Genomic DNA, 19476 nt, shown 5'->3' on the forward strand with positions numbered 1-19476 from the left:
TGGAATCTAGAAAGATGGCACTGATGAACCTATCTGCAGGGCAGCGTTGGAGACGGCAGACAGAGACCAGACTTGTGGACACAGGGCAAGAAGGAGAGGGTGGGATGAACGCAGTGAGTATCATGGAAACATGCGCATTACCATATGTAATATTAGAGAGCCAGTGGAGACTTGCTCTGTGACACGGAGTTCAGCCTGGTACTCCGTGACAACCTAGAAGGGTGAGTGGGCTGGGAGGTGGGACAGAGGCTCAGGAAGGAGGCAACAGTGTATTATACCCGTGGTGATTCATGTGGGCAGAAGCCAACACAATAATGTAAAGCGATTATCCTCAAATTAAAAATAAATATGTTTAAATAAACACCTAATGAGAATTCTAGAATTGCAAAGTGCAATAACTGAAATGAAAAATCACTGGATAGGTTAAATAGCAGATTGGAGGTGGCAGCAGAATGAACTTGAAGACATACAAATGTAGTTTTCTGTATTTGGAAATGGAGGGCTGAAATGCTGAGACCCTGAAATGTGAATTTGGAATTCATTCTTCAATGTTTATTAAGTCCTCAAGATGCTGTCCACCCCACTCCTTAACACATAAGCCTAAAGAATCCATCATGAAAGAACACGGATCGTTCTTTCAACTCCTTCCTGAGTAGAGAACTGTTTTGAGTACTAGGGATACAACAGCGATAGCTGGTGCCTTCGTGGAACTTGCATGGCAGAGGAATAACTATTTTCTATACTCAGTGATAAATGCTATGAGAAAAATTAGATCTGAATAAATAAATGTTGATGGAAGAGTGCTATTTCAAATAGGATAACCAGGGAGGGCCTTTCTGAAGATGCAGTGTGAGAACAAGCCCTGTGAATATCCTGTGCAACACTATTTAATAGAAATATAATGCAAGCTACCTGTGTAACTTAAAGATTTTCTAGTAGCCTCCTTTAAAAAATTGAGGGAATTCCCTGGCAGTGGTTAGGACTCCATGCCTTCACTGCCAAGGGCCCAGGTTTGATCCCTGGTCAGGAAACTTAAGATCCCACAAGCTGCATGGAGCTGTCAAAAAAAAAAAAAAAAGTGAAACTCTGATATTTAACCAATATGTCAAAAATATTACCATTTCAACATGTAATCAGTAGAGAATGTTGAGATGTTTTATATTCTTTTGTACTAAATCTGAAATCTAGTGTATATTTTATACTCACAGTACATCTTGTTTTGGACACTAAATTGTCACTGGAAATATTTGATTGGTATTTAGAGTTTATAAAACTTAGAGTTGAATGAGTGTATCTATGTATTCATGCCCAAGCATACTTACAGTAGACTTTACTTTTTAGGGAACTTTCAGGTCAATAGCAAAATTGAATACAACATAGCAGAGACCCAATATACCCTATTCCTACACACATACATAGACACACACGCACAGTTTTCCTCACCATCAACACCCTGCACCAGTGTAGAATTGTTGCAATTGATAAACCAACACTGACACATAATTATTAACTAAAGTCCTTAGTTTATGTTAGGATTCGCACTTTGTATTGTAAATTCTGAGTTTGGACAAATGTATAATGATATGTAATCACAACTATAGTATCATATAGAATAAACTCACAGCTCTAAAAATTCCTATGTTGCACTTATTCTTCCCTTACCCCTAAACTCCTGGAAATCACATATCTTTTTTACTGTCTCCAAAGTTTTGAGTTTTCCGTAATGTCATATAATTGGAATCATACAGTATATAGCCTTTTCAGATTGGTTTCTTTAACTTAGTAATATGCATTAAGATTCCCCCAAACCTTTCCAGGTATATCCACTGACTGGATCATCGAAAAAGCAAGAAAGTTCCAGAAAAACATCTATTTCTGTTTTATTGACTACACCAAAGCCTTTGACTGTGTGGATCACAATAAACTGTGGAAAATTCTGAAAGAGATGGGAATACCGGACCACCTGACCTGCCTCTTGAGAAATCTGTATGCAGGTCAGGAAGCAAGTTAGAACTGGACATGGAACAACAGACTGGTTCCAAATAGGAAAAGGAGTACGTTAAGGCTATATATTGTCACCGTGCTTCTTTAACTTATATGCAGAGTACATCATGAGAAACGCTGGGCTGGAAGAAGCACAAGCTGGAATCAAGATTGCCAGGAGAAATATTAATAACCTCAGATATGCAGATGACACCACCCTTATGGCAGATAGTGAAGAACTAAACAGCCTCTTGATGAAAGTGAAAGAGAAGAGTGAAAAAGTTGGCTTAAAGCTCAACATTCAGAAAACAAAGGTCATGGCATCTGGTCCCATAACTTCATGGCAAATAGATGGGGAAACAGTGGCAGACTTTATTTTCTTGGGCTCCAAAATCATTGCAGAAGGTGACTGCAGCCATGACATTAAGACGCTTACTCCTTGGAAGGAAAGTTATGACCAACCTAGATAGCATATTCAAAAGCTGAGACATTACTTTGCCAACAAAGGTCCATCTAGTCAAGGCTATGGTTTTTCCAGTAGTCACGTATGGATGTGAGAGTTGGACCATAAAGCTGAGCGCCGAAGAATTGATGCTTTTGAACTCTGGTGTTGGAGAAGACTCTTGAGAGTCCCTTGGACTGCAAGGAGATCCAACCAGTCCATCCTAAAGGAGATCAGTCCTGACGTTCATTGGAAGGACTGATGTTGAAGCTGAAACTTCAGTACTTTGGCCTGATGTGAAGGGCTGACTCATTTGAAAAGACTGTGATGCTGGGAAAGATTGAAGGCGGGAGGAGAAGGGGATGACAGAGGATGAGATGGTTGGATGGCATCACCGACTCAATGGACATGAGTTTGAGTGAACTCCAGGAGTTGGTGATGGACAGGGAGGCCTGGCGTGCTGCAGTCCATGGGGTCGCAAGGAGTCGGACACGACTTAACTGAACTGAAACCTTTTCGGGATTCCCCGGTGGCTCAGATGGTAAGAATTCACCTACAATGCGGTAGACCTGGGTTTGATTGCTGGGTTGGGAAGATCCCCTGGAGGAGGGCATGGCAAACCACTCCAGTATTGTAGCCTGGAGAATCCTCATGGCCAGAGGAGCTTGGTGGGCTACAGTGCATGGTGTCACAAAGAGTCAGACAAGACTGAGCAACTAAGCATGTATCTTTTCATGGCTTGATTCCATTTTATGGATGTACCACAGCTTTTTTTATACATTTACCTACTGAAGGACATCTAGGTTGCCCCAAGTTTTGGCAATTATGAATAAAGCTAGTATAAACATTTGTGAGCAGGTATTTGTGTGGACATATGTTTTTAGCTCCTTGTAGTAAAAATCATAAAATTTACTGTTATACACTCACACTTAAGGGGGCTTAAAATGTATAGCTCAAGACTTCCTTGGTGGTCCAAGGAAGTCTTAACCTTGGTGGTTAAGAATCCGCTTACTGATGCAGGGGACATGGGTTCAATTCCTGGTCAAGGAACAAAGATCCTGCATGCACGTTGATCACCTAACCCAAGCGCCTCAACGACTGAACCTGCGTGGCACAACGCAGGCTGGAGAGTCTGTCGCAGCAGTGAAAGCTCCTGCGTGATGCAACAAAGATTCCATGTGCTGCAACTAAGATGCAATGCAGCCAAACACACACATTTTAAAAAGGTAAATATATATTCCATAAACTCTGGAATAAGGGATCTACTGAAAGACTCTGTTGAAGATTCAAGAGACTTGTATTACATAACTTAGTGAACATGTCAGTTTATTAATGTTTTCATATAACATAGTTTTGACGAGTTTAAACAGTATACACACCACTGGCTTTCTCCATTTTTTCCCGTGGCTAATGCTTTGCATCTAAATATACTTCACATTTTTTAAAAGTCCAAAATTTTAAACTTTTATTCTAAAATCTTCAACAGTATTGGTATTGAAGCTTAATGACATTGACAACTACCACTTAAGGAGAAAGAAAAACACCATAATCTCATTTGATCTTTAGATATTCCAGAAAAAGGGCCAGTAGAAAGAGACTACTGTATGTAAATGATGTTGAAATGTTAACAAAAGTTAACAAATAAATTATAAAACTGATTGTTAAATAAATTGCAAAAGTATTTAGGTTTACTACCATCAACCTTTCTAACCTTAACATCTAAACAATAGTAATACTGCCACAGAACACAGTAGGATATGGTATAGTGAGTAGGAGGAGAACTTGGATCCTCATGGTATTTCTTATTAGCTGACTGCAATCATCTTTGGATATGGTGTCTGTTTTTCCCTTTCTCTTCCTTGCTTTAAAAAAAAATTTCAGTGTTTTCAACTAAAGAATGGAGGGACTAATATCACCTGCCTATCTCTGCTGTGAGAATCAAAATGCATATACAAAACTTTGTAAATACCATATAGTATCAATATTTAAGTTTTAAGAGTGAAAATATGAAATACTACTTGAAATTGTTTCAGAAATATTTCCAATTTTAACTCGGTGTAATAGTTATTTTATTAATCAGTTGGGGTAATTGCTTATATTCTGTTGCTTTTCATGTACACACTAGATAATCAACAACTATTTGTTGATTTTCAATTCGTTTTTCAGGAATCTGTTATATTGTGGAGTATTACCAGTTCTGCACGCTGTATACCACCGCTCTCAAAAAACGTCGCATTCAGAGCATTCTGGTACCGGGAAGATTTAGGATCCAAATGATCCTTAGTTCTGACAGACATGATATGTAGAATCTAAGGCTTTCAGAAGACAACCCACCTGCTCCACACTTGGAAACAGCACCAACCAGATTGACAAGGTTCTCCGCCTACCTCTCACCATCTTCCCGGCAACTCCTGTATCCCTGTGGCACAGAACAACCTCCCCAAGTGCTCAATGCGACCGCGTCTTTGGACTTTTCCATCTCGTTTCCTTTACTTAGGTATTCTTCCTTCGTTACATCGGCTCTTCACGTGTCACTCAGACGTCGTCTTAAAGCCTTTCCAGACCTCCTACCCCGTGTCTCCCCGGTGCTCTTACGACACCCGTCAAGAACTCATTGTGGTCATTTTTTCACCACGCATCTCAATTCTGTTTCCTTGTCGGTCTTCTTCAACAGACTGTGAACTCTCGAAGTGCCTGCCTTGTTCCCCGTCGCATGCCTTGCGTCTGGTACGGTGCTAACAAATGAAGAGTTTACAGGACAGACTTCTTGACGGAATGACGAGAGCGGCCCGGAGTTTTACGCACAGACCATGCTCCTCCCGCCAGCACGCTCGGTTTCCTGCCTCTCCACTGGAACTGGACGCCCCGGACGGGTCCACGCTCAGCCGTGAGTCTGTCAGCCCTCTGCTCCGGGCCCGCGGTAGGAGGAGGCCCTTTATCAGAATGGCCCGACACGCGAGGCGTGGGTTCACGTGACCCCCGAACGACGGCTGCGCCCTCGAGGCGGCGCGCGGGAAAGAGGACCTTCCGGGACCGGCCGGACGCGGCCCCGCAGCGGTCCGCGCCCCGCCTCCCCGCGCGCCGGGCCGGCCCCGCCCGCCGCGGCCCGGGCCTGCGCCTCAGCCGCCAGGGGGCGCAGCCCGAGCCCCGCCCCCGAGCCGAGCGCGCCCCCCGCTGCGCTGAGGCGGTTCCGTTAGCCGCGGGGGGAAACCGTCCTCGGGTCCCCGCCTCTCCACTCCCTACTCCCCCTGCGACCGCCGCTACGGAGGCCCCTCACGCTCAAACATCCCGCGCTCCGGCGGAGCCCGGCGGATTTTGTCCTTGTGGCTGCATCCGGCCCCGAGGCCCTGCCGTCTGTTTTCGTCAGGAACTCGGGCTCCTGAGTTTCTTCCGGCCGCAGGAACTCTAGCGCTCTTTACGGAAGTAAAGTTGTTTCTTGGGTGGTTTTTTTTTTTTTTTTCCGGCTGTTTTTTTTTTTTTTTTTTTTTTTTTGCCGCCGGAGCCGCCCGCATTCCTTCCCTCCCAGCGCGCGGGGTCGCGGCGGGAGGGGGAGCGGGGAGGCAGGGCGCCTGCGCGGGGCAGCCGCGTTCCATCCGGGTCCCCGTCCGTGCGGTGCCGCAGGTCGGTAGGCGGGAAATGGCGACTGGCTGAAGGAGCTGGTTCTGTTGCTGCTGCGGGCGAAGCGGGAAAGACACCACACGCTGCTCAGCCGGGGCCGGCGCCGGAGCCCGGGGACACTTCTCTGTCGTCACAGTTAGGTAATCCCCCTCGCCCAGACGCTGCCGCTGCGCCCTGCCGTAGTCCGCCGCCTCTTCGGGGCCGTCTGCCGGGCTCTCCTCCCCTTCGCGCCCGGGCTCGCCAGCGGCTCCGGCGCCTGGGTAGGCATGCCCCGTGGGCGCGCGTCCGACCGCGGTGTGGAGCCGCTCGCCTCTGCACTCCCCCGGGGACCGAGCGGAGCTCACTTCCCGCCAGCTTCAGCTCTCAGGCTGCGGCCTGTGTTGTGATTTCTGGGGTTGGATTTCACTTTGCTCCCCCCGCACACACACCCCGATCTCACGTCTCTAGTCCCCAGACCTGTGGTCCCTCCCGGGGATCGGCTTGGATCTGCTTATCTAACCTGGACCCGTCTGATGTTCTCGTTATTTCATTCTTTACGGTAGGGTGCCTTTAGAGGGGGCGTTGCTCTCTCAGTTTTTACATTCACCTTGTGAGGACCTGGAAGAAGAGATTTCACGAAGTACTGTTTGTCTGCTGTTAAAATGGGGAGTTGACATTGTTACTTTTTGAAATCCAGAGTGAAGGCCTCTGGTTTCTATAGTGGCCAGTTAAGGGTGAATCTTACTGTACGGAGCATTCTACGCTTTCTTTGGGTAGTAAATGCCTGTGTAGATACTTACTTTTGCACTCTTGACTAGAATTCCGTGATGAATAATTGCATAAGTCAGTCGGGTTTATTTACTTCTCACTCTTGTGGTGGCTGGATGTATGAAGGATGTTAAGTACTTTAGAGTACCTTAGGGAAACCTACCAAGATACTGCTCGTAAACTGCACTAAGATCTTGAGATGTACTTAGTTAGATGTTCCTCCAAGGCAGGGATTTACTTTTCCAATGCTAATAAGACAATACCAAGATTACTGCCCAACGTGTGTATACAATTAGTGACTTCAAAGATAGGTTATCTTCGTAATTTTCAGGTTGTAGGTTTCTTTATATACCGTCTTCCCGTTCTTTGCCAAGTTTTCGTTTGCTGTCCAGCTGTTATGCTTACAAAGCAAGGAAATGGCTAGTTAAAGCTACTTTTATTCCTTCTTGTTATTTTCCACATTGCAAATCAGTTGTCTCTAAAGAGAAATAATAGGAGGCTGTTGGTGTTTCTCAGAATTGTTTTTCAATCTTGTTGAATTTGGGGCCTTTGTAATTTTTTTAACTAGTCAAATTAAATTTTAAAAATGTGATTTACATTACCCATTATTTGATATTTGTAACTCAAAGGCTTTAAGCTCTCTAGGTTCAGTTTAAAAGATTTCACTATTGTTTGCATATTAGAATTGAATTTCATTAATAAGCAGGAACACACAAACGGTACTATAATTGTCATTTGGTAGATTTCCCCCCAAGGTCATAAAGAAAGTCAAGGTAAAATGTAGCTCCTAGGTGAAGCAGTCTTTTAGGATTCAGTTGAAGTTCATACTTACCTTCAAAGCAAAAAGAATAGGGGGTGGGAAGTGGAGGTGAGGGCAATTGGATAGTTGCTTAGTCGGTTTGTTTAAACAGTAGGACCAGGTATGTCACTTAAAAGGATATAAAATAAATTATTGGTCTAGTGTAGATTTTATCTGGTCACTTTAATGACCTTTATTGTAGTTTATAAAGCATTAATGTTTTAAATAAAGTTTGTTTTACAGATAGGTGAGTGTGTGTTGTATGTAGACTTTGTCTTCAAGAACTCTTCCAAATTGTTCTACTCTTCATTCATTCAATTCTTTTAATAATCTTTTCAGTATAGTTTGAAAGGCTGTGAAAGTTCTTAAGTGGTGTAGTCCTTAACCTTTGTGGGCTTGTAACTGTACAGAAATTCTAAATAGGATTGCATAGAAAAACCAAATAGAATCGGTTTTTAATATTTGTTTATAATATAATGTTCATAGTATTCTACATAGTATCTCTTGGACATTCCATCTGAGCTAGTAATGCTACTCTTTTTTTCGTGGTTAAGAAATTCAGAATTAGGGGTGTTTTATCTTTCCTCAATTCATCTAGCTGATACCATGTTTGAGATTTTAGGTCAAGAGGATTCTTCATGAGATTATTATACCGCAGAATACATCCAAGGCCGGTTTTTAAAAAAACCGTCGATCTGTTGTTCAGAAAGGGTGTTCTACACTCTAGACTTGTAACTATAGGATTAATTGTAGATTGAATGACCTGGTATAAGATTACCTCATTCATAGAGTTTTGGATTAATGTGATAAAGAAAAAAGTGGTTTGTCAGAATTGGGAATAAACCGTATCTAACTATATTTGTAATTTACCAAATTGTTGTGAATGCATAAACTAGAAAAGACACTTTAGTCATAAATACCAGGTGTGCTGAGAAGACCTCGTATATGATATGCTCTAAGTAATTCTTTTGGGTGCTTACCTGACCATTTTAACTGGATTGACTGCAGGGGTCATTTGCTCTTTGAAGATGAGAAGATTTAACAGAGGTGGGACTTAAGATGAATCCATCCAACTTTTAGTTTCCACTTTACATTTGCTATGACATATCTATGCCAGACATACATTCACTACTGATGTATGCCCACATTAACTTTTACTTGCAAAGCTAGATGCCGTGGTTGACTGTGAGGTTTAACTTGAGAATAGCCAATGCCAAACTTTGTGTCTCTCCTTTGTGTTATGGAATTCTTACTACAGTGTTTTGTTTAAAATTACAAATCTCTGGAAGAGATGCTTTATAAACTATTGCCTTTTATTGACAGTATTAGCACAGATTAGTTATCAAAGAAATTTGCTGATACCACAAACAGTCAAGGATTCAGAGGCAATGGAACATAGAAGTGAGCTATGATCAGGAAAGGTGTGGTGTGTAGGAACATTAAGGAAGAAGGCCGTGGTGGAAGTAGGGTTATGGTGAGAAACTTGGGCTTCTAGGGGTCTTTTGAAAATCTTATGAGTCTGACAGTAATGAGTGAGACTAAGTGTGGTCCCAAGAAGAATTGTGAGACCTTAAGGACAAGCATGGATTTTAGATTTGGCTGGCCCTTTTATTTACCTCATCTGCAGGTCCCCCATTTATTATGGTATTTTTAGAAAAGAATGGAGGAAAACACTAAAATACCATTGGAAAAAAATTAGTGTTGTAAAACATTTACATTAAAAAGTCTTTAATATAACTTTAAAATAAGGTCACAGTAGACCATTTAACTCTATTAGTGACCCCATGTTTTGTGGTAATTGTAGGCTCTCCTGTATTCATTTTGAGAAATTATAGAAAAGGAAGTTTGTCTAGATAAAACATGAATCATCAACTGTGCTTTGACTTGAGGTTCTAGCAGTCAGGTTTTCATAATAGCATAATAATCATAGAACAAGGAAATGTGTTTATTACTTTGATTAAAGAAACATAAAATTGTACTAGTAGAAGGCATTTGAATACTTCAGAAATAATTGGGATTATATTTAGTAATAGTGGCTTATATATGGTTTAGGAAGAATATTTTTTTGGAATAAATACTTCTATATGGAGAAATTGAAAACTAAAAAAGCAGAGCCATTGCTAAAAATAAATAAGAAAGGGAGATTAAGAATCTGTTAGTATCATAACATGACATTTTAAGTTTCTCATGTTGACCAGTTACTGTTTAAGTAGAAATTTAACATACATTTTGTTAAAAGAGCGTAATATTTGTTAAAAATATACAGAACCAGTAAGTATCTTTTCAGTTGAGAAAAACTATGATTATATGTTTCAGTAATAATGGCTTTCTTCCTGATGTTTCCCAAATACGTATGATTATCCTGTTGAGTTGAAAATGATTAACTTCTTAATGACCTTACAAGTACCTGCTTTAGTGTATTTTGTTAAATAAGGTAATTATAAAATATAATCCTTTAGTTTTCTGATGTACTGATAAAAATTGTTTGAAAAATGTAATCACACTGCAAACTCTCACGCTTTCCCCCCTCATTTGTAATATTTGTTGTTCGGTTGCCAGGTCGTGGCCCGCTCTTTGCGACCCCATGATCACAGCACCCGTGTTCACCTGCCCTTTACCGTCTCCTGGAGTTTGCTCAGATTCATGTTCATTGAGTCAGTGATGCTGTCTAACCATCTCATCCTCTGCCACCCTCTTCTCCTTCTGCCTTTCATCTTTCCCATTTTGTTTTATCCTGTTTTTTAGTAGTAGCAAACAAGAGTATATTTCCCTTAGAGAATTATGATCATACCTCATCTTTGACTAGTAATTTTGATAAAAATTCACTCTTCTTAAAACTTTAAAATTATTTATATTATTTTTGACTGTGCTGGGCCCTTGTTGCAAGATGCAGGCTTTTTCTAGTTGGGGTGAGCGGGGGCTACTCTCTAGTTGCGGTCCATGGGCTTCTCATCGTGGTGGCTTCTCTCGTTGTGGAGCCTGGGCTCTTGGGTGACGGGCTCAGTAGTTGGGGCCCATGGGCTTAGCTGCCCCACAGCATGTGGGGTCTTCCCAGACCAGGAATTGAATCTGGATCTCCTGCATTGGCAGGTGAGCCATCAGGGAAGTTTTAACTTTTTGTCTTCAGTTTATCTCAGTCATAAGGATTAATTTTTCTTTGGTAGGTAGTAATATGAATAGTAGGAAATTATTTCAGGTACTCAAAGATTTTTAGTTAAAAACTAATTTTTATATTTGCTAGCATCTCACTGATTCTTTCCTTATTATCAAATTACTGTGGTCTGAGAGTTTCATATTTCTACTGACCTGAGTGTAAGTTGAATACAAATTTAAAACTTTCTTTAAATAGAAGTTTTTATTAAAAAAGTATAAATAGTTGTATCCCTCCCCTTGCACAATTTTGGTGAGAACTACTTAAAAAGTACTTTTAGGAAAATTTTGCCAAAATTGACTTTACTTTGTAACTCTTCAAAATTTTCTTTGTTAATGTATCCAGTAAGTGCATTGTAACTTGCATGTATGCAGGTAACTCTAGTAAATTTAAAACATTATATATGTTGGAATATATGTATATTCCATAGAAAGGATAGAAATATGATGAAAAGTAATAGACTGGAGTGACAGATTTCCCATGTGCTTTTCTCATGAGTATTGTAGTACTCAGTTCTTAGGAATTCATAATTTTGTATTTTTTCTAGAAGAGCACATCTTGTTGTAAAGTTTTATTGGTATGAATTCTCTTCATGCTGTGTAATAGAATGCTCTTTTTACAACATGTGTAAGTTATGTTGCAGGTAGTTAAAATTACAACAGTCTTCAAATTGCTATTCCTTAAAGCTTAGGTGAAAGAAGTACCAGTCTGTCCTCAGCAGAAGTACATGCTGTCTCATTTTGTACATAACAAATACTGATTTTTGCCCTAATGGTATTTCTGCGGAGTATATACAAAGTTTTAAGTTGGGGTCCTGAAATAGCGTTAGTTTAAAAATCATTTTCCCTTTTCATCACCTTGTCCTCTTTCCCCGGCTTCAGTTGCGCTGGGTCTTCGTGGCTGTGCCGGGGCTTTCTGCAGTTGCTGTTGACGTGCCTGGGCTTTTACTGTGATGGCTTCTCTGGGTGCAGAACGTGGCTGTAGACGCACGGGCTTTAGTAGTTGGGACACACGGGCTCCCTAGTTGTGGCCCATGGGCTTAGTTGCTCTGTGGCATGTGGAACCTTCCTGGACCAGGGATCGAACCTGTGTCCCCTGCATTGGCAGGCAGATTCTTATCCACTGTACCACCAGGGAAGCCCCAGTCGTATTTTAAAACACATATGTCAGTGGCTGTGCCTTAGTGATCAACAAACTGAATAATGCCATCTTTAAAAAATCAGGTCAGGAACTTCCCTGGTGGTCCAATGGTTAGGCGTCTGCCTTCCAGTGCAGGAGGCTCAGGCTCCATCCCTGGTCGGGCAGCTAAGATCCCACTTGCCGCCAGTAACTAAGCCTGTATCCAGTGGCGGAAGATCCCATGTGCCACGATGAACACCCAACACAGCCCAAAATAAATAAATATTTTAAAAAATAGTTTATATTTTCATTGAGCATTTACTCATCAATAATCGAACAACCCATATGTTTTGTTTCTGTAGAAAAATTGATGATGGTTTTAGAGAAAGCATTTTTTAAAAAGTTTGGTTGTTGATTGAAGAAAACTTTAAAGAGTCTTAATTTTATCAACCTAACTCAGCAGCTCCTTTATTTTTTGTACATTTCCCCATGTTTTTCAGCTTTTTATTATGTTTTTTATTTAGTAGTTTTTGAAGAATTCTATAATGTTATATAGTTTTAAAACAGAAAATTACATATCAAGTAATAATAACCTAAAAAGACCACTTTGTCACACACTTTGTTGGGAAGGGCTCAATGAAAAGAATCTCCCTATTGAAGTTGATGATTCATATAATACTTCTTAATCTTCCTGCTCTGGTTGACTTTTGACTTTTGTTGGATGATAAGTGGGAGAGACTAGGAAATCTCTTCCTTCTGTAGAATCTTTTAATGAAGGGCTTGGGAAGGTAGTGGAGAATAAAAGTGGACAGTTGTAGTATCTGAACCTGTTAATTTAAGATTATACAACTGGAAGAGACAGTGAAAACAGATGCTGATACTTTTGTCATGGGGTGTAACTAAGGCAGTGATTTTTTTTCAGCATTTTCTTTCTCAAGTGTAAATTGAGTAGTGCTGCTGTTTGTAATCGAGTACCTAGAGGAGACCAAAGGGGTCATCTAGTCTTTGTTTCCTTAATGAGGAACCATCCGAAGACTTTTTAACGTGTAGTAAATGTTTGTCTTAATTTGGGTGCTTCTAGATGAGTTGTATGTGATAGAAGAATGAAAACAGCTCAGATTAATGACTCATCTCCTGTTTTGACAGATGTTTTTTAAGGTAAAATTTACATGTAGTAAATTCCATAGATACGATGTTCAATAACTTCTTTTGCTGTTGAGGAAACGAAATGATTGCTAGAATGATTACATGTCTTAATCAATGTCTAATCAGTGTTACAGCTTACGTGGTAGATTCAGGACTGATGCCTACCAGTCCAGGGGCTATTCCTCTAGTAACTCACTCAGGAGCCTACTCCAGAACTTTGCAATTATAGTTTCTTTATATAGCCAGTTTATAGCTTACATATACCTATATTTTATGGGGAAACTCAAAACTGTTGCCTTTAAAATTTGATTTGTGGTCTTTTAAATAGTTTTCTTTTTTATATCTTTTGGCCCACTTTTGTTTCCCTTTTCTTTTATTCAGCAAAAATTTGTTTGAAAGAACGCACATTAGGTTAGCGTTAGATAATTGGTTAAGAATCCTTCGAATACAATATTACTGTTTTGTTGTTGATAGAAATTTGTGTAGTTAAGACCTCTGTAGCAAATTATCAACTGAGATTGTGCTTATATCATTATTGTAATCTTGTTCACACAAGACTATTTGCAACCATAATTGTTGGCATCCAGTATTGCTTGGGGTCAGTTAAGAGGAAGGAAATCTTATGAGGAAGGGATCTTTTTAGTTTTATTTGTAGACCTTTTTGTGAGCAAGAATTGATTACTGCAGTGAGGATTTTGTGTTTCGGTGATACAGTTTTTTCTCCAATCTGTAGTCTCTTTGAGGGAAATGAAAAAAAATTACAATTCAAGTCAACAGAGATTGCGCTGTTATGTTTGCCAGGTGGTTGGAGTTATAAGATCTCTGCCTTCAGCTCTCTTAAAATCGAGTGCAGTCAAAGATGCATAAACAGATTATTTTAATACGATGTTTTAAGAGCTACGGATAGATAGTCGCGGGTTTATACAGGCATGCGCGTGTGGGGGTGGTTACTTATTGGGGTGTATGATACTTGGGCTGAGCTGTAAATGATGAGAATAAGAATCAGCTGAAAGGAGGGAATGTGAAGTAAGAGAAGGAGAAGCGGGATGCAGCAGCCTGTGCAGGACACTTATCACTGGATCAAAGGGGGAGGCGGCGGACGGCAGTGAAGGCAGGTGTGGATAGGTAGCTCTCGGAGGGCTTTACATATATTGCTAGGGTTCAGTCTTTATTTTGAAGGGAGTTGGTGGGCAGGAACAGGCAGATTTGTGGAGTGCAGAGGATGGATTTAAAGCGGACAGACAGAAATATTGTAGAGGTAGAATCCTCAGAATTTGGTGACTGACTGTAGGGGACAAGGGAGAGAAGAATGATGAAGTGTTTAGGATGACTTCTGGCTTGATTGATTAGGCAGATAACTTGTGATCAAGAATAGAGTAGGGGGACTTCCCTGGTGGTCCAGTGGTAAAGACTGTGTTTCCAATGCAGGGGGTGTGGGTTTGATCCCACATGTCACACAGTGTGGCAGAAAAAAACAAAGAATAGAGTAGCAAAAATACAAAAGGAAAAGGGGTGAGATAGGAAAGGTGAATTCAGCTTTCGGTAAGTTGAATTTGAGGTGCAGAGTGGAAATGTTGAGAAAGCTGTTAGATGAGAGTCTGAAATTTTAAAGATGATAGAGAAGCTAGAAGAAGAATTAATGATGCAATTTGGAAGAGCCCCCACCCCCACCCCCAAAGACTGCAGATACTTAGAAAGCAGACTTAATTGCCTTGTTTTACATTGCTGAACAATCAACTTTTTCTATTCCTGAAATGAGATCTGGTTCAAATGTTGAAAAAGTGAAAATGTTTTCTATTCTATACTTTTCCCTCTAGTGTCATGAATTCTTAAGCTTGAAATGTTGTTCCACTCCTTGCTATGTTTGTTTTGTGATATAATCTACTTAAATTGTATCTGTTTCAGTGGTAGATTTATTTCCCTGATCTACTCATTTAAAAATCCTAAAAGATAAGTGCTGCATTCAGTATGTAAGCAAATTTGGAAAACTCAGCAGTGACCACGGGATTGGAAAAGGTCAAGTTTTCGTTTCAATCCCAAAGAAAGGCAATGCCAAAGAATGTTCAAATTGCTGTATAACTGCATTCATTTCATATACTAGCGAGGTAGTGCTCAAAATCCTTCAAGCTAGGCTTCAGCACTATGTGAACCAAGAACTTCCAGATGTACAAGCTGGATTTAGAAAAGGCAGAGGAACCAGAAATCAAATTGCCAACATTTGTTGGATCATAGAGAAAGCAAGAGAATTCTAGAAAAACATCTACTTCTGCTTCATTGACTATGCTAAAACTTGACTGCGTGGATCACAACAGACTGAAATACTCTTAAAAGAGATGGGATACCAGACCACCTTGTCTGTCTTCTGAGAAACCTATGTGCACCTAGAATCAGACATAGAACAACAGACAAGTTCAAAATTGGGAAAGGAGTGTGACAAGACTGTATTTAGAGACCCTGTTTATTTAACTTATATGTAGAGTACATCATACGAAATTCCGGGCTGGATGAAGCACAAGCTGGAATCAAGATTACTGGGAGAAGTATCTAAAACCTCAGATATGCAGATGATACTACGGTAATGGCAGGAAGTGAAATAGAACTAAAGGGCCTCTTGAGGAGGCTGAAAGAGGAGAGGGAAAAAGCTGGCTTGAAACTCAACACTCAAAAAAATAAGATCATGGTATCTAGTCCCATCACTTCATGGCAAATAGATGGAGAAAAAATGCAAACAGTGACAGACTTTATTTTCTTGGGCTCTGGAATCACTGTGGATGGTGACTGCAGCCATGAAATTAAAAGACACTTGCTCTTTGGAAGGAAAGCTATGACAAACCTAGACAGCGTATCACTTTGCCAAAAAAGGTCCAGATAGTCAAAGCTCTGGTTTTTCCAGTAGTCATTTACAGATTTGAGAGTTGGACCATAAAGAAAGCTGAGTGCTGAAGAACTGATGCTTTCGGATTGTGATGCTGGAGAAGACTTTTGAGAGTCCCCTGGACAGCAAGGAGATCAACCAGTCAATCCTAAAGGAACTCAACCTGGAATATTCGTTGAAAGGACTGATGCTGAAACTGCAATACTTTGGCCAGCTGATGCTAAGAGCTGGCTCGTTGGAAAAGACCCTGATGCTGAGAAAGGTTGAGGGCAGGAGGAGAAGGGGACGACAGAGGATGAGATGGTTGGATGGCATCATCGACACAACGGACATAAGTTTGAGCAAACTCTGGCATGTGGTGAAGGACAGGGAAGCCTGGTGTGTTGCAGTCCATGGGGTCGCAAAGAGTTGGGCACAACTTATCCTTGAACAACAGCTTATTTTCCAATCTTTACTTGTATTATTTCATTATTCATCTATTATATGATAATAGAGAATTTAACTTAGTAATGGAACTCTAAAGCGCTTAGAAGACGGTTAATTTGTAATGTAAATGGTAGAATTACCAACATCAGGCTGTATATGTATGTGTAGAACTTTTTGAAGTGAAGGTAATGAAGTTGGATTATTGCAGATATTATGTAGGTAATTTCTGGCGGTACTTGGCCCAATTAATATGTATGGTCTTTAGTTATGATGAGGAAATGTTGGCCTCTTAAAATAAGTTGGAAACTGTTCCCTTCTTTTTTCTGGAGGAGTTTTGTTTATTAGATCTGGGTTTTGCTGGGGTTAGTGTGGGGGAATTGGTTTGTTTGGGTTTTTGTTTGTGTTTTTTTTTTTTTAAATTTTTTGGTAGAATTCTTCAGTGAAGTTGAAGTCAACCAGAGTTCTTAACCTTTCCCAATTGATAGAAATTGGCCAGAGGTCAAGTAAGAAACTCAGGCAAGGCTTTATTGGGGCCCTGCTGCAACAGATGGGAGTGAGACCAAGGAACAGGTTCCCTTGTTGGCTTGCTCCCTGTGGGGAAGCGGGCTCGTTCCTTGTATGGGGTGAGTGCAGGGTGTGTCCAGGGCCAGAGAGGTGGCTTAGGAGGTTTGCCCACCCCTTAGGTGGTGTTGAGTGCAGAGGGCATGTTTAGTGCCTTGCCTTTGCTCCGGACTCCCTGCTTTTGTTCCAGGCTCTTCAAAAGTGGCTGTTGGGGTTTTTTGGTCTCTTTGTATCTTTTGTCCAGAATTTGCCCCAACTGCTCAGGCAGGTAGTTATTTTTAGTCCCAAACAGTTTCTTTGTAATTTTGTTGCTGGAAGAGAGGTTTGTCCAGGTGCAAGCTTGGGAGTACTACAGCAAAAGGGTCCTGGGTCCCAGCCTGTCAGAGCCGTCTGGGTCTGGAATTTTTTTTGTTTTGAGACTTTCTCTGCAATTTCAGTTTTTTAAAATATGGGCTGATCAGGTTACCTTTGAGCTTTGGTGGTACTTTTTTTTTTTTTTTAGAGGTTTGAGCATTTCATCTAAATTGTTGAATGTGTGGGCATAAAATTGTAGTAGTCGTAGTGTTCACTAAACTATTCTCAGTATTGATAATTTGTGTGTTCTCTTTTTTTCCCCATTCTTGCTAGAGGTTTATCAATTTATTGATTAAAAAAAACAACCAACTTTTGGTTTTACTGAGTTTTCTGTTTTTAACTTCATTGATTTTCTGTTGCTTTTTGACAGTGGGTGGTATTTTCTTCTTTTCGAGTGTGTGTTTTGCAGTATTTTATTGAATTCTGAATATTATAAATAGGACAGTAAAGACTGACTAGTGTTTATACCTGGAAAATTGCATATCCTGTGGCACAGTCTAGGGGGTTTCATTAGGCTGAGTTTTGGTTTTGTTGTTTCATAGGATACCTCAAGTGACCATTGGCCTCAGATTTCTCCAGTGTTACTTTGTCCTTAAGCTAGAAGTGGAGGTATGAGAAAGTGTTCCTTAGTTTTCCCAATTGACTCCCGGATTTTGGCTTTCCCTGCGTGCCTGTAGCTCTGTGGAATCGAAGCGCCCCTAACCCTTTCCCAGAGGTAAGTGCAGTTGGTGCTTGTTACACGGTGTTGGAGTCCGGAAGTCTTTGTCCTCATGCAGTCTCAGTCCTGGATAGGCTCTGTGTGTCTGGGCGTCAGGGCTGGTGGGCTCTCAGTGATGTTGCCCCGGTATGCCAAACTGGGCCTTGTATCTTCACACATCTTGTTTGGAAGAGCCTGCCTTAGGTGGTCTGAGATCCGGGCCCCGAGACCTGCCCCTGCAGTCGTGCAGAGGGATCAGTAGAGGGCTTTGCTTGCGCTCTGCCCCATCCTAGTGGGGCACTGCCCCTGCTGCCCCTCCTCCTGCCTTCCAGTGTTTGTTCCTTAGAGAAGGAGGGTCTGGCAGAGCGCCCCCGGCTGCTCCAGGCTTCAGCTCTGCCCAGCCTCGTGCGCCCACATGGTGAGCCCTGGTGGTGGTCTCTGGTGGAGGGCCTGGAGACGGGCCTGGGTTCCCATCGTGTCTGCTGCTCCCAGGAGTGCCATAGGCCTGTGCTGGCCTGCACTTCGCGTTTAGTAGTTTGTATTAACAATCGAGATGAATTCTTTTTACCTGCTTTTATGGCACCACTGTCTCTCTGCTTGCTCTGCCACGGGTAAGCCAGTGCTTATATCCTGTCTCCTGGAAAGGGCTTGTCTTGTCTTGTATCTTTGTTTGGTTGGCCTGGGTCCTCAGCTCTCTCTCTTCAAGAAAAGTTTAATTCTGTAGTTTTTGTTATGCTGGTCGTGGCATTTTCCCCAGCTTTTTCCTTTCCATAGGCAGAACCCTATTAATGCATAAAAATGAATCTTTAGGTGAAACTCCAATTACTAGTCAGGGGAGCTCTCTTTTCTGGAAGCTGTAGTTTGTAATTCCATGACTTCTTAGATCTCAAGTTGCTTGGGATAACTCCCTTGCTTTCTCTTTGGTTTGAACCAAAGGAAAGGGTTCAAATTGGGTAAACTGGCACTAAAGAAGGAGATTAATTTCTTAACTGGCCCTAGATTACTTTTTTTTACCTAAACACTGATTCCCCCAAAACTATCTTGTGGTCAGCACCTCCTCTATAGTTTCCCTTATCTTTTCCCAGAATCCCTCTTTCTCTTAACCTGCTTAACCCTTTGTTTGCAGTAAAATTACCCATTGTGAATAACTATTAGAAAAAGAGCAGAAGTAAAAAACAAAACAGGATATAGCAAGTTGAAAAATTTGATAATTTTTTAATTAAAATTTTTGTTAATGATAGACTATTTTTACATTGCTGGTTATTTTTATTGAAATTATCTGAAGAGTAACACACTTTTGCCATTGTCTCCATCTTATTTTCTTTCTGTCATAAAATGGAAATAATGAAAAAAATGAAATGGAAATAATGAGTACTACTTTTTAAAGGACAGCTATTCATTATATATCACTTTAACCTTTTCTGTAGCTCAAGCAGTTACTTTATGTTTGGAAAGAATAGGTTGATGGTTGGGTCTTCCGAAGTCAGCCTACCAGAAAACCAACACAGTAGTTTTTACACAGTGCTTTAGTTGTGTAATATTTGGTTGTGTAGTAATA

General features: G+C 41.0%; 1 protein-coding gene across 10 annotated transcripts in view; it reads left to right on the plus strand.

Annotated features, from left to right (window-relative positions):
* Nucleotides 1-5696: 5696 nt before the first annotated feature.
* CTDSPL2 (CTD small phosphatase like 2) overlaps nucleotides 5697-19476 on the plus strand; it is a 73395-nt gene continuing 59615 nt past the window's right edge. For 2 of the 10 annotated variants that reach the window (XR_008699815.1, XM_055538935.1), the window contains exon 1: nucleotides 5975-6183. The gene's annotated coding sequence lies outside the window, so the exon portion shown is untranslated. Of the gene's footprint in view, nucleotides 5849-5974; nucleotides 6184-12826; nucleotides 13018-13977; nucleotides 14121-14145; nucleotides 14548-17763; nucleotides 17937-19476 lie in introns of those variants that run through there. The other 8 variants (XM_055538931.1, XM_055538934.1, XM_055538928.1 and 5 more) reach the window with 8 other exon arrangements.

This window comes from Bubalus kerabau, chromosome 10 (assembly GCF_029407905.1).
Source record: "Bubalus kerabau isolate K-KA32 ecotype Philippines breed swamp buffalo chromosome 10, PCC_UOA_SB_1v2, whole genome shotgun sequence".
Lineage (NCBI taxonomy): Eukaryota > Metazoa > Chordata > Mammalia > Artiodactyla > Bovidae > Bubalus > Bubalus kerabau.